This window comes from Oncorhynchus gorbuscha, unplaced genomic scaffold, assembly GCF_021184085.1.
Source record: "Oncorhynchus gorbuscha isolate QuinsamMale2020 ecotype Even-year unplaced genomic scaffold, OgorEven_v1.0 Un_scaffold_1631, whole genome shotgun sequence".
NCBI lineage: Eukaryota > Metazoa > Chordata > Actinopteri > Salmoniformes > Salmonidae > Oncorhynchus > Oncorhynchus gorbuscha.
The window spans coordinates 110,001-124,709 of record NW_025746355.1 but is presented as its reverse complement, the minus strand read 5'-3'; the positions used below and the strand labels follow the sequence as shown (position 1 = coordinate 124,709).

Below are 14,709 nucleotides of genomic sequence, written 5' to 3'. Positions count from 1 at the left end.
GAGAGACAGAGATAATACTGAGAGACAGAGAGGACCCTGACCTAGAGAGAGATTTGTATTGATTTATTTTTCATTGAACCTTTATCTAACTAGGCAAGTCAGTTAAGAACAAATTCTTATTTACAATGACGGCCTCCACCAGCCAAACCTGGACACATGATGAGAAAGAAGGACAAGTTGTGAATACTGAGATGCAAGGGACGGACATAGAGAGGGGAACAGTCTCAGAGAGGGGGACAGTGGTACCCAACTACCCCTCCCTCCCTCCCCCTTCTCCTCCATCCTCCCGCTGTCCCACCCCCTCACCTGTCCAGGTATCCCCTCTCCTTGGCGAAGCGTTGGAAGGCTCCCATGGGGTCTGATCCGGTACTGAGGATGAAGACCAGGGGGGTGGAGGGAGACATGTCACTGTAGAGAGTGGCCAGGTCAACAGGAGGGTTCTCTACAAACTGTTTCCCCAGGCTCACGATCACAAACTCTGTCACCGCAAACACCACCTAGAGGGAGGGAGGGAGAGTGGCAGGGAGAGTAAGTCAACTCCCTCCGGCTATCTACTCTGATTCCAGAGTTCTCTCCTCTGAGTGTTTCAGAGAGCAGAATAACTGCATTTACAAACGTTCAACACCAGCTGAATATGGCCGCTGTCAGCAAACGTTGGCAAAAAAACATCATTAAAATGTTGCCAGTAGCACAGTTACAGTCACCAACAGTGTTGGACTAGTAACGGGAAGGTTGCAAGTTCAAATCCCTGAGCTGACAAGGTACAAATCTGTCGTTCTGCCCCTGAACAGGCAGTTAACCCACTGTTCCTAGGCTGTCATTGAAAATAAGAATTTGTTCTTAACTGACTTGCCTAGTTAAATAAAGGTAAAATAAATACAATTAAAATAACATGAAAACAGCCTAACCAGCTCTGCTAGCTCAAGGAAAATGGTCAGAGTGAGGTGTTCTCTCATTATGTGTCTGGAAGTAGCTAGCCAGTTAGCTTGGGTGGTTGACGATAGTTGTGAGGTCAGAACGCTCGGCTCAAACCTAGTCCTCGCGCCAGAGCGTCCAGTATGCGCTCTGAACGCTCCGAGAGCCAAATGCTCTGGATTTACCAACGTACAATCTGACAACGCTCAGAGCGCACTCTGGCACTCCAGATTGAATTTAAGAACACACCCTAAATAAAACGGATGGATGAACATAACTGCAAATATCGCTGTGTGGCCTGAAGGGCAACTTCTATCAAATATGACCATTGATATACAACATACAATGAGAGAGATGCCAAGAAAACTGGCAGCACTTTCACCATCACAAGCAGACTGATACACACACGCACACGCACACGCACATCAACAACCCCCACTACCTTCTCCTCCATGAAGCTCTTGATGAGCACCAGTTTCTGGAAGGCCCCCAGTCTCTGATCCCAGTGACCCCTGACCCCGTCTGCCTTTTCCTTCTCTTCTTCAGACATCTCCTCTGAGTAGGGAGGCAGCTGGGAGTCAGACACGTAGTCCTGCCAGTTCTCTGGGTTGAAACACACTTCCAGACGACCTGGGAACACACACTCCAATATTCATCTACTTCTGTAGCTAGGCAGAAGACAACTCTACCTAGTGGTAATCTCTAGGTTAGTTTAGCTGTGTTACTACTCTACCTAGTGGTAATCTCTAGGTTAGTTTAGCTGTGTTACTACTCTACCTAGTGGTAATCTCTAGGTTATTTTAGCTGTGTTACTACTCTACCTAGTGGTAATCTCTAGGTTATTTTAGCTGTGTGTTACTCTACCTAGTGGTAATCTCTATGTTATTTTAGCTGTGTTACTACTCTACCTAGTGGTAATCTCTAGGTTATTTTAGCTGTGTCACTACTTTACCTAGTGGTAATCTCTATGTTATTTTAGCTGTGTCACTACTCTACCTAGTGGTAATCTCTAGGTAGTTTTAGCTGTGTTACTACTCTACCTAGTGGTAATCTCTAGGTTATTTTAGCTGTGTTACTACTCTACCTAGTTTTATAGAGATGGGTGTCTAGGTTATTTTAGTTGTGTGTTACTACTCTACCTAGTTTTATAGAGATGGGTGTCTAGGTTATTTTAGCTGTGTGTTACTACTCTACATAGTTTTATAGAAATGGGTGTCTAGGTTATTTTAGCTGTGTGTTACTACTCTACCTAGTTTTATAGAGATGGGTGTCAAGATTATTTTAGCTGTGTGTTACTACTCTACCTAGTTTTATAGAGATGGGTGTCTAGGTTATTTTAGTTGTGTGTTACTCTACCTAGTTTTATAGAGATGGGTGTCTAGGTTATTTTAGTTGTGTGTTACTCTACCTAGTTTTATAGAGATGGGTGTCTAGGTTATTTTAGTTGTGTGTTACTCTACCTAGTTTTATAGAGATGGGTGTCTAGGTTATTTTAGCTGTGTGTTACTACTCTACCTAGTTTTATAGAGATGGGTGTCTAGGTTATTTTAGCTGTGTGTTACTACTCTACCTAGTTTTATAGAGATGGGTGTCAAGATTATTTTAGCTGTGTGTTACTACTCTACCTAGTTTTATAGAGATGGGTGTCTAGGTTATTTTAGTTGTGTGTTACTCTACCTAGTTTTATAGAGATGGGTGTCTAGGTTATTTTAGTTGTGTGTTACTCTACCTAGTTTTATAGAGATGGGTGTCTAGGTTATTTTAGTTGTGTGTTACTCTACCTAGTTTTATAGAGATGGGTGTCTAGGTTATTTTAGCTGTGTGTTACTCTACCTAGTTTTATAGAGATGGGTGTCTAGGTTATTTTAGTTGTGTGTTACTACTCTACCTAGTTTTATAGAGATGTGTGTCTAGGTTATTTTAGCTGTGTGTTACTATACCTAGTTTTATAGAGATGGGTGTCTAGGTTATTTTAGCTGTGTGTTACTCTACCTAGTTTTATAGAGATGGGTGTCTAGGTTATTTTAGCTGTGTGTTACTACTCTACCTAGTTTTATAGAGATGGGTGTCAAGATTATTTTAGCTGTGTGTTACTACTCTACCTAGTTTTATAGAGATGGGTGTCTAGGTTATTTTAGTTGTGTGTTACTCTACCTAGTTTTATAGAGATGGGTGTCTAGGTTATTTTAGTTGTGTGTTACTCTACCTAGTTTTATAGAGATGGGTGTCTAGGTTATTTTAGTTGTGTGTTACTCTACCTAGTTTTATAGAGATGGGTGTCTAGGTTATTTTAGCTGTGTGTTACTCTACCTAGTTTTATAGAGATGGGTGTCTAGGTTATTTTAGTTGTGTGTTACTACTCTACCTAGTTTTATAGAGATGTGTGTCTAGGTTATTTTAGCTGTGTGTTACTACTCTACCTAGTTTTATAGAGATGGGTGTCTAGGTTATTTTAGCTGTGTGTTACTCTACCTAGTTTTATAGAGATGGGTGTCTAGGTTATTTTAGCTGTGTGTTACTACTCTACCTAGTTTTATAGAGATGGGTGTCTAGGTTATTTTAGTTGTGTGTTACTCTACCTAGTTTTATAGAGATGGGTGTCTAGGTTATTTTAGTTGTGTGTTACTCTACCTAGTTTTATAGAGATGGGTGTCTAGGTTATTTTAGTTGTGTGTTACTACTCTACCTAGTTTTATAGAGATGGGTGTCTAGGTTATTTTAGCTGTGTGTTACTACTCTACCTAGTTTTATAGAGATGGGTGTCTAGGTTATTTTAGTTGTGTGTTACTCTACCTAGTTTTATAGAGATGGGTGTCTAGGTTATTTTAGCTGTGTGTTACTCTACCTAGTTTTATAGAGATGGGTGTCTAGGTTATTTTAGTTGTGTGTTACTCTACCTAGTTTTATAGAGATGGGTGTCTAGGTTATTTTAGCTGTGTGTTACTCTACCTAGTTTTATAGAGATGGGTGTCTAGGTTATTTTAGCTGTGTGTTACTCTACCTAGTTTTATAGAGATGGGTGTCTAGGTTATTTTAGTTGTGTGTTACTCTACCTAGTTTTATAGAGATGGGTGTCTAGGTTATTTTAGTTGTGTGTTACTCTACCTAGTTTTATAGAGATGGGTGTCTAGGTTATTTTAGTTGTGTGTTACTACTCTACCTAGTTTTATAGAGATGGGTGTCTAGGTTATTTTAGTTGTGTGTTACTACTCTACCTAGTTTTATAGAGATGGGTGTCTAGGTTATTTTAGTTGTGTGTTACTCTACCTAGTTTTATAGAGATGGGTGTCTAGGTTATTTTAGTTGTGTGTTACTCTACCTAGTTTTATAGAGATGGGTGTGGCGGTGATCTCTCTCTTGATGCCGTTGAAGCAGGGCAGAGTGTCCTCCAGCTCACAGCATGTCTGCCAGGTAAACTCTGACAGCCATGGCACCTCAGGCCTCTCTGGATGATCCTGATGGGGGAGGGAGGGAGAGACAGGGGGAGGGAGGGAGAGAGAGACAGGGGGAGGAAGAGACAGGGGGAGGGAGGGAGAGAGAGAGACAGGGGGAGGGAGGAGAGAGAGACAGGGGGGGAGGAAGAGACAGGGGGGAGGGAGGGAGAGAGAGAGACAGGGGGAGGGAGGGAGAGAGAGAGACGGGGGGAGGGAGGGAGAGAGAGAGACGGGGGAGGGAGGGAGAGAGAGAGACAGGGGGAGGGAGGGAGAGAGAGAGACAGGGGGAGGGAGGGAGAGAGAGAGACAGGGGGAGGGAGGGAGAGAGAGAGACAGGGGGGAGGGAGGGAGAGAGAGAGACAGGGGGAGGGAGGAGAGAGGGGGAGAGCAGGGGGAGGGAGGGAGAGAGAGCAGCCAGGGGGAGGGAGGGAGAGAGAAGGAGTTGAGATAGAAGAGAATGATAGATAGATGGGGGTGTGTGGAGAGGAGACAGAAGAGGAGGGGAGGACAAGGGGACATTGGGTATTACGTGGAGAACCGAGGTGATGGATGGAGAGAAGATGAGGTGGGGGGTGAAAAGAAGATAAGGACGGAGGACCAGGACATCATTTTAATGAGAATGGCCCCCCAATGGTTTAGGGTCCCAGTTTCAGACAAAGCGGCCATCTTTCCCCTGCTTAAATAACGACATATAGAGACAGACTAAACCGCCCGTTAGATATAGAGTCATTGAATAATACATTCAGCAATCCACTCGTCAGAACTCTTCAAAAAACCCTGCTCTAGAGAAAGATGTCCCAACACACTGTTCTCAGGCTAGTTTAGTGTATGGCACACCTTATGATTAGAGTTAGAATTGGGGAGGGTTAGCTGATCCTAGATCTGTGTTTCTGGAGACAGCTAAGTCATTGACTACACACAGACACATGGGGACATCAGTATTCTACACACAGTCACAGGTTAGAGGGGACTCTCTCCCCCTCTCTGTTTCTCTCTCCTGCAGAGGGAACGAGGCTGACAAGCCCTCTGGTATACAGGCACTCTTAACTAGGAGATTTAAAATGATGCATTCCTAATGGGCTGAGTAAAGACTGCTGAGGGATAGAAGAAGTGGGAATCATTGTCTGGCTCAAGACATATCTTCATTTTAGGGAGAGATTCCAGACAGCCCTGTTATAGACCAGTGACAATGGACTGATGATTCCAGACAGCCCTGTTATAGACCAGTGACAATGGACTGATGATTCCAGACAGCCCTGTTATAGACCAGTGACAATGGACTGATGATTCCAGACAGCCCTGTTATAGACCAGTGACAATGGACTGATGATTCCAGACAGCCCTGTTATAGACCAGTGACAATGGACTGATGATTCCAGACAGTCCTGTTATAGACCAGTGACAGTGGTCCTTCTGTAGCTCAGTTGGTAGAGCATTGCGCTTGTAACGCCAGGGTAGTGGGTTCGATTCCCGGGACCACCCATACGTAGAATGTATGCACACATGACTGTAAGTCGCTTTGGATAAAAGCGTCTGCTAAATGGCATATATTATTATTATTATTATAATGGACTGATAATTCCAGACAGTCCTGTTATAGACCAGTGACAATTGACAGATTATCAACATTTATGTTGTGCTGCATATTGCAACAAAGAGCCCTCTTTCTGGTTTGGGTTTGAACAGTAATATGATTGAATAAAGGGCTGAAATATAAACTCTATGATTGGTAAAGGGCTGAAATATAAACTCTATGATTGGTAAAGGGCTGAAATATAAACTCTATGATTGGTAAAGGGCTGAAATATAAACTCTATGATTGGTAAAGGGCTGAAATATAAACTCTATGATTGGTAAAGGGCTGAAATATAAACTCTATGATTGGTAAAGGGCTGAAATATAAACTCTATGATTGGTAAAGGGCTGAAATATAAACTCTATGATTGAATAAAGGGCTGAAATATAAACTCTATGATTGGTAAAGGGCTGAAATATAAACTCTATGATTGGTAAAGGGCTGAAATATAAACTCTATGATTGGTAAAGGGCTGAAATATAAACTCTATGATTGGTAAAGGGCTGAAATATAAACTCTATGATTGGTAAAGGGCTGAAATATAAACTCTATGATTGAATAAAGGGCTGAAATATAAACTCTATGATTGGTAAAGGGCTGAAATATAAACTCTATGATTGGTAAAGGGCTGAAATATAAACTCTATGATTGGTAAAGGGCTGAAATATAAACTCTATGATTGGTAAAGGGCTGAAATATAAACTCTATGATTGGTAAAGGGCTGAAATATAAACTCTATGATTGGTAAAGGGCTGAAATATAAACTCTATGATTGAATAAAGGGCTGAAATATAAACTCTATGATTGGTAAAGGGCTGAAATATAAACTCTATGATTGGTAAAGGGCTGAAATATAAACTCTATGATTGGTAAAGGGCTGAAATATAAACTCTATGATTGGTAAAGGGCTGAAATATAAACTCTATGATTGGTAAAGGGCTGAAATATAAACTCTATGATTGAGTAAAGGGCTGAAATATAAACTCTATGATTGAGTAAAGGGCTGAAATATAAACTCTATGATTGGTAAAGGTATTGAAATATAAACTCTATGATTGGTAAAGGGCTGAAATATAAACTCTATGATTGAATAAAGGGCTGAAATATAAACTCTATGATTGAATAAAGGGCTGAAATATAAACTCTATGATTGGTAAAGGGCTGAAATATAAACTCTATTATTGGTAAAGGGCTGAAATATAAACTCTATGATTGAATAAAGGGCTGAAATATAAACTCTATGATTGGTAAAGGGCTGAAATATAAACTCTATGATTGCTGAAATATAAACTCTATGATTGGTAAAGGGCTGAAATATAAACTCTATGATTGAGTAAAGGGCTGAAATATAAACTCTATGATTGGTAAAGGTATTGAAATATAAACTCTATGATTGGTAAAGGGCTGAAATATAAACTCTATGATTGAATAAAGGGCTGAAATATAAACTCTATGATTGAATAAAGGGCTGAAATATAAACTCTATGATTGAATAAAGGGCTGAAATATAAACTCTATGATTGGTAAAGGGCTGAAATATAAACTCTATTATTGGTAAAGGGCTGAAATATAAACTCTATGATTGAATAAAGGGCTGAAATATAAACTCTATGATTGGTAAAGGGCTGAAATATAAACTCTATGATTGAGTAAAGGGCTGAAATATAAACTCTATGATTGGTAAAGGTATTGAAATATAAACTCTATGATTGGTAAAGGGCTGAAATATAAACTCTATGATTGAATAAAGGGCTGAAATATAAACTCTATGATTGAATAAAGGGCTGAAATATAAACTCTATGATTGGTAAAGGGCTGAAATATAAACTCTATTATTGGTAAAGGGCTGAAATATAAACTCTATGATTGAATAAAGGGCTGAAATATAAACTCTATGATTGAATAAAGGGCTGAAATATAAACTCTATGATTGAATAAAGGGCTGAAATATAAACTCTATGATTGGTAAAGGTATTGAAATATAAACTCTATGATTGGTAAAGGGCTGAAATATAAACTCTATGATTGAATAAAGGGCTGAAATATAAACTCTATGATTGGTAAAGGGCTGAAATATAAACTCTATGATTGGTAAAGGGCTGAAATATAAACTCTATGATTGGTAAAGGGCTGAAATATAAACTCTATGATTGGTAAAGGGCTGAAATATAAACTCTATGATTGAATAAAGGGCTGAAATATAAACTCTATGATTGGTAAAGGGCTGAAATATAAACTCTATGATTGAGTAAAGGGCTGAAATATAAACTCTATGATTGGTAAAGGTATTGAAATATAAACTCTATGATTGGTAAAGGGCTGAAATATAAACTCTATGATTGAATAAAGGGCTGAAATATAAACTCTATGATTGAATAAAGGGCTGAAATATAAACTCTATGATTGGTAAAGGGCTGAAATATAAACTCTATGATTGAATAAAGGGCTGAAATATAAACTCTATGATTGAATAAAGGGCTGAAATATGATTGGTAAAGGGCTGAAATATAAACTCTATGATTGAATAAAGGGCTGAAATATAAACTCTATGATTGGTAAAGGGCTGAAATATAAACTCTATGATTGGTAAAGGGCTGAAATATAAACTCTATGATTGGTAAAGGTATTGAAATATAAACTCTATGATTGGTAAAGGGCTGAAATATAAACTCTATGATTGAATAAAGGGCTGAAATATAAACTCTATGATTGGTAAAGGGCTGAAATATAAACTCTATGATTGGTAAAGGGCTGAAATATAAACTCTATGATTGGTAAAGGGCTGAAATATAAACTCTATGATTGGTAAAGGGCTGAAATATAAACTCTATGATTGGTAAAGGGCTGAAATATAAACTCTATGATTGAATAAAGGGCTGAAATATAAACTCTATGATTGGTAAAGGCTGAAATATAAACTCTATGATTGGTAAAGGGCTGAAATATAAACTCTATGATTGGTAAAGGGCTGAAATATAAACTCTATGATTGGTAAAGGGCTGAAATATAAACTCTATGATTGGTAAAGGGCTGAAATATAAACTCTATGATTGAATAAAGGGCTGAAATATAAACTCTATGATTGGTAAAGGGCTGAAATATAAACTCTATGATTGAATAAAGGGCTGAAATATAAACTCTATGATTGGTAAAGGGCTGAAATATAAACTCTATGATTGAATAAAGGGCTGAAATATAAACTCTATGATTGAATAAAGGGCTGAAATATAAACTCTATGATTGGTAAAGGGCTGAAATATAAACTCTATGATTGAATAAAGGGCTGAAATATAAACTCTATGATTGGTAAAGGGCTGAAATATAAACTCTATGATTGAATAAAGGGCTGAAATATAAACTCTATGATTGGTAAAGGGCTGAAATATAAACTCTATGATTGGTAAAGGGCTGAAATATAAACTCTATGATTGGTAAAGGGCTGAAATATAAACTCTATGATTGGTAAAGGGCTGAAATATAAACTCTATGATTGGTAAAGGGCTTGAAATATAAACTCTATGATTGGTAAAGGGCTTGAAATATAAACTCTATGATTGGTAAAGGGCTTGAAATATAAACTCTATGATTGGTAAAGGGCTGAAATATAAACTCTATGATTGAATAAAGGGCTGAAATATAAACTCTATGATTGGTAAAGGGCTGAAATATAAACTCTATGATTGGTAAAGGGCTTGAAATATAAACTCTATGATTGGTAAAGGGCTTGAAATATAAACTCTATGATTGGTAAAGGGCTGAAATATAAACTCTATGATTGGTAAAGGGCTGAAATATAAACTCTATGATTGGTAAAGGGCTGAAATATAAACTCTATGATTGGTAAAGGGCTGAAATATAAACTCTATGATTGGTAAAGGGCTGAAATATAAACTCTATGATTGGTAAAGGGCTGAAATATAAACTCTATGATTGGTAAAGGGCTGAAATATAAACTCTATGATTGGTAAAGGGCTGAAATATAAACTCTATGATTGGTAAAGGGCTGAAATATAAACTCTATGATTGAATAAAGGGCTGAAATATAAACTCTATGATTGAATAAAGGGCTGAAATATAAACTCTATGATTGGTAAAGGGCTGAAATATAAACTCTATGATTGAATAAAGGGCTGAAATATAAACTCTATGATTGAATAAAGGGCTGAAATATAAACTCTATGATTGAATAAAGGGCTGAAATATAAACTCTATGATTGAATAAAGGGCTGAAATATAAACTCTATGATTGGTAAAGGGCTGAAATATAAACTCTATGATTGAATAAAGGGCTGAAATATAAACTCTATGATTGGTAAAGGGCTGAAATATAAACTCTATGATTGAATAAAGGGCTGAAATATAAACTCTATGATTGGTAAAGGGCTGAAATATAAACTCTATGATTGGTAAAGGGCTGAAATATAAACTCTATGATTGGTAAAGGGCTGAAATATAAACTCTATGATTGGTAAAGGGCTTGAAATATAAACTCTATGATTGGTAAAGGGCTTGAAATATAAACTCTATGATTGGTAAAGGCCTTGAAATATAAACTCTATGATTGGTAAAGGGCTGAAATATAAACTCTATGATTGAATAAAGGGCTGAAATATAAACTCTATGATTGGTAAAGGGCTGAAATATAAACTCTATGATTGGTAAAGGGCTTGAAATATAAACTCTATGATTGGTAAAGGCCTTGAAATATAAACTCTATGATTGGTAAAGGGCTGAAATATAAACTCTATGATTGGTAAAGGGCTGAAATATAAACTCTATGATTGGTAAAGGGCTGAAATATAAACTCTATGATTGGTAAAGGGCTGAAATATAAACTCTATGATTGGTAAAGGGCTGAAATATAAACTCTATGATTGGTAAAGGGCTGAAATATAAACTCTATGATTGGTAAAGGGCTGAAATATAAACTCTATGATTGGTAAAGGGCTGAAATATAAACTCTATGATTGGTAAAGGCCTTGAAATATAAACTCTATGATTGGTAAAGGGCTGAAATATAAACTCTATGATTGGTAAAGGGCTGAAATATAAACTCTATGATTGGTAAAGGGCTGAAATATAAACTCTATGATTGGTAAAGGTATTGAAATATAAACTCTATGATTGGTAAAGGGCTGAAATATAAACTCTATGATTGGTAAAGGGCTGAAATATAAACTCTATGATTGGTAAAGGGCTGAAATATAAACTCTATGATTGGTAAAGGTATTGAAATATAAACTCTATGATTGGTAAAGGGCTGAAATATAAACTCTATGATTGGTAAAGGGCTGAAATATAAACTCTATGATTGGTAAAGGGCTGAAATATAAACTCTATGATTGGTAAAGGTATTGAAATATAAACTCTATGATTGGTAAAGGGCTGAAATATAAACTCTATGATTGGTAAAGGGCTGAAATATAAACTCTATGATTGGTAAAGGTATTGAAATATAAACTCTATGATTGGTAAAGGGCTGAAATATAAACTCTATGATTGGTAAAGGTATTGAAATATAAACTCTATGATTGGTAAAGGGCTGAAATATAAACTCTATGATTGAATAAAGGGCTGAAATATAAACTCTATGATTGGTAAAGGGCTGAAATATAAACTCTATGATTGGTAAAGGTATGAAATATAAACTCTATGATTGGTAAAGGGCTGAAATATAAACTCTATGATTGAATAAAGGGCTGAAATATAAACTCTATGATTGGTAAAGGGCTGAAATATAAACTCTATGATTGGTAAAGGGCTGAAATATAAACTCTATGATTGGTAAAGGGCTTGAAATATAAACTCTATGATTGGTAAAGGGCTGAAATATAAACTCTATGATTGAATAAAGGGCTGAAATATAAACTCTATGATTGGTAAAGGGCTGAAATATAAACTCTATGATTGGTAAAGGGCTGAAATATAAACTCTATGATTGGTAAAGGGCTGAAATATAAACTCTATGATTGGTAAAGGGCTGAAATATAAACTCTATGATTGAATAAAGGGCTGAAATATAAACTCTATGATTGGTAAAGGGCTGAAATATAAACTCTATGATTGGTAAAGGGCTGAAATATAAACTCTATGATTGGTAAAGGGCTGAAATATAAACTCTATGATTGGTAAAGGGCTGAAATATAAACTCTATGATTGGTAAAGGGCTTGAAATATAAACTCTATGATTGGTAAAGGGCTTGAAATATAAACTCTATGATTGGTAAAGGCCTTGAAATATAAACTCTATGATTGGTAAAGGGCTGAAATATAAACTCTATGATTGAATAAAGGGCTGAAATATAAACTCTATGATTGGTAAAGGGCTGAAATATAAACTCTATGATTGGTAAAGGGCTTGAAATATAAACTCTATGATTGGTAAAGGCCTTGAAATATAAACTCTATGATTGGTAAAGGGCTGAAATATAAACTCTATGATTGGTAAAGGGCTGAAATATAAACTCTATGATTGGTAAAGGGCTGAAATATAAACTCTATGATTGGTAAAGGGCTGAAATATAAACTCTATGATTGGTAAAGGGCTGAAATATAAACTCTATGATTGGTAAAGGGCTGAAATATAAACTCTATGATTGGTAAAGGGCTGAAATATAAACTCTATGATTGGTAAAGGCCTTGAAATATAAACTCTATGATTGGTAAAGGCCTTGAAATATAAACTCTATGATTGGTAAAGGGCTGAAATATAAACTCTATGATTGGTAAAGGGCTGAAATATAAACTCTATGATTGGTAAAGGGCTGAAATATAAACTCTATGATTGGTAAAGGTATTGAAATATAAACTCTATGATTGGTAAAGGGCTGAAATATAAACTCTATGATTGAATAAAGGGCTGAAATATAAACTCTATGATTGGTAAAGGGCTGAAATATAAACTCTATGATTGGTAAAGGTATTGAAATATAAACTCTATGATTGGTAAAGGGCTGAAATATAAACTCTATGATTGGTAAAGGGCTGAAATATAAACTCTATGATTGGTAAAGGGCTGAAATATAAACTCTATGATTGGTAAAGGTATTGAAATATAAACTCTATGATTGGTAAAGGGCTGAAATATAAACTCTATGATTGGTAAAGGGCTGAAATATAAACTCTATGATTGGTAAAGGTATTGAAATATAAACTCTATGATTGGTAAAGGGCTGAAATATAAACTCTATGATTGGTAAAGGTATTGAAATATAAACTCTATGATTGGTAAAGGGCTGAAATATAAACTCTATGATTGAATAAAGGGCTGAAATATAAACTCTATGATTGGTAAAGGGCTGAAATATAAACTCTATGATTGGTAAAGGTATTGAAATATAAACTCTATGATTGGTAAAGGGCTGAAATATAAACTCTATGATTGAATAAAGGGCTGAAATATAAACTCTATGATTGGTAAAGGGCTGAAATATAAACTCTATGATTGGTAAAGGGCTGAAATATAAACTCTATGATTGGTAAAGGGCTTGAAATATAAACTCTATGATTGGTAAAGGGCTGAAATATAAACTCTATGATTGAATAAAGGGCTGAAATATAAACTCTATGATTGGTAAAGGGCTGAAATATAAACTCTATGATTGGTAAAGGGCTGAAATATAAACTCTATGATTGGTAAAGGGCTGAAATATAAACTCTATGATTGGTAAAGGGCTGAAATATAAACTCTATGATTGAATAAAGGGCTGAAATATAAACTCTATGATTGGTAAAGGGCTGAAATATAAACTCTATGATTGGTAAAGGGCTGAAATATAAACTCTATGATTGGTAAAGGGCTGAAATATAAACTCTATGATTGGTAAAGGGCTTGAAATATAAACTCTATGATTGGTAAAGGGCTGAAATATAAACTCTATGATTGAATAAAGGGCTGAAATATAAACTCTATGATTGGTAAAGGGCTGAAATATAAACTCTATGATTGGTAAAGGGCTGAAATATAAACTCTATGATTGAATAAAGGGCTGAAATATAAACTCTATGATTGGTAAAGGTATTGAAATATAAACTCTATGATTGAATAAAGGGCTGAAATATAAACTCTATGATTGGTAAAGGCCTTGAAATATAAACTCTATGATTGGTAAAGGGCTGAAATATAAACTCTATGATTGGTAAAGGTATTGAAATATAAACTCTATGATTGAATAAAGGGCTGAAATATAAACTCTATGATTGGTAAAGGCCTTGAAATATAAACTCTATGATTGGTAAAGGGCTGAAATATAAACTCTATGATTGGTAAAGGTATTGAAATATAAACTCTATGATTGGTAAAGGTATTGAAATATAAACTCTATGATTGGTAAAGGGCTGAAATATAAACTCTATGATTGGTAAAGGTATTGAAATATAAACTCTATGATTGGTAAAGGGCTGAAATATAAACTCTATGATTGGTAAAGGGCTGAAATATAAACTCTATGATTGAATAAAGGGCTGAAATATAAACTCTATGATTGGTAAAGGCCTTGAAATATAAACTCTATGATTGGTAAAGGGCTGAAATATAAACTCTATGATTGGTAAAGGGCTGAAATATAAACTCTATGATTGAATAAAGGGCTGAAATATAAACTCTATGATTGGTAAAGGGCTGAAATATAAACTCTATGATTGGTAAAGGGCTGAAATATAAACTCTATGATTGAATAAAGGGCTGAAATATAAACTCTATGATTGGTAAAGGGCTGAAATATAAACTCTATGATTGAATAAAGGGCTGAAATATAAACTCTATGATTGGTAAAGGGCTGAAAT

General features: G+C 35.8%; 1 pseudogene; it reads right to left on the bottom strand.

The window, feature by feature from the left end:
* Positions 1 to 306: 306 nt before the first annotated feature.
* LOC124023563 overlaps positions 307 to 14,709 on the bottom strand; it is a 124,355-nt pseudogene continuing 109,952 nt past the window's right edge.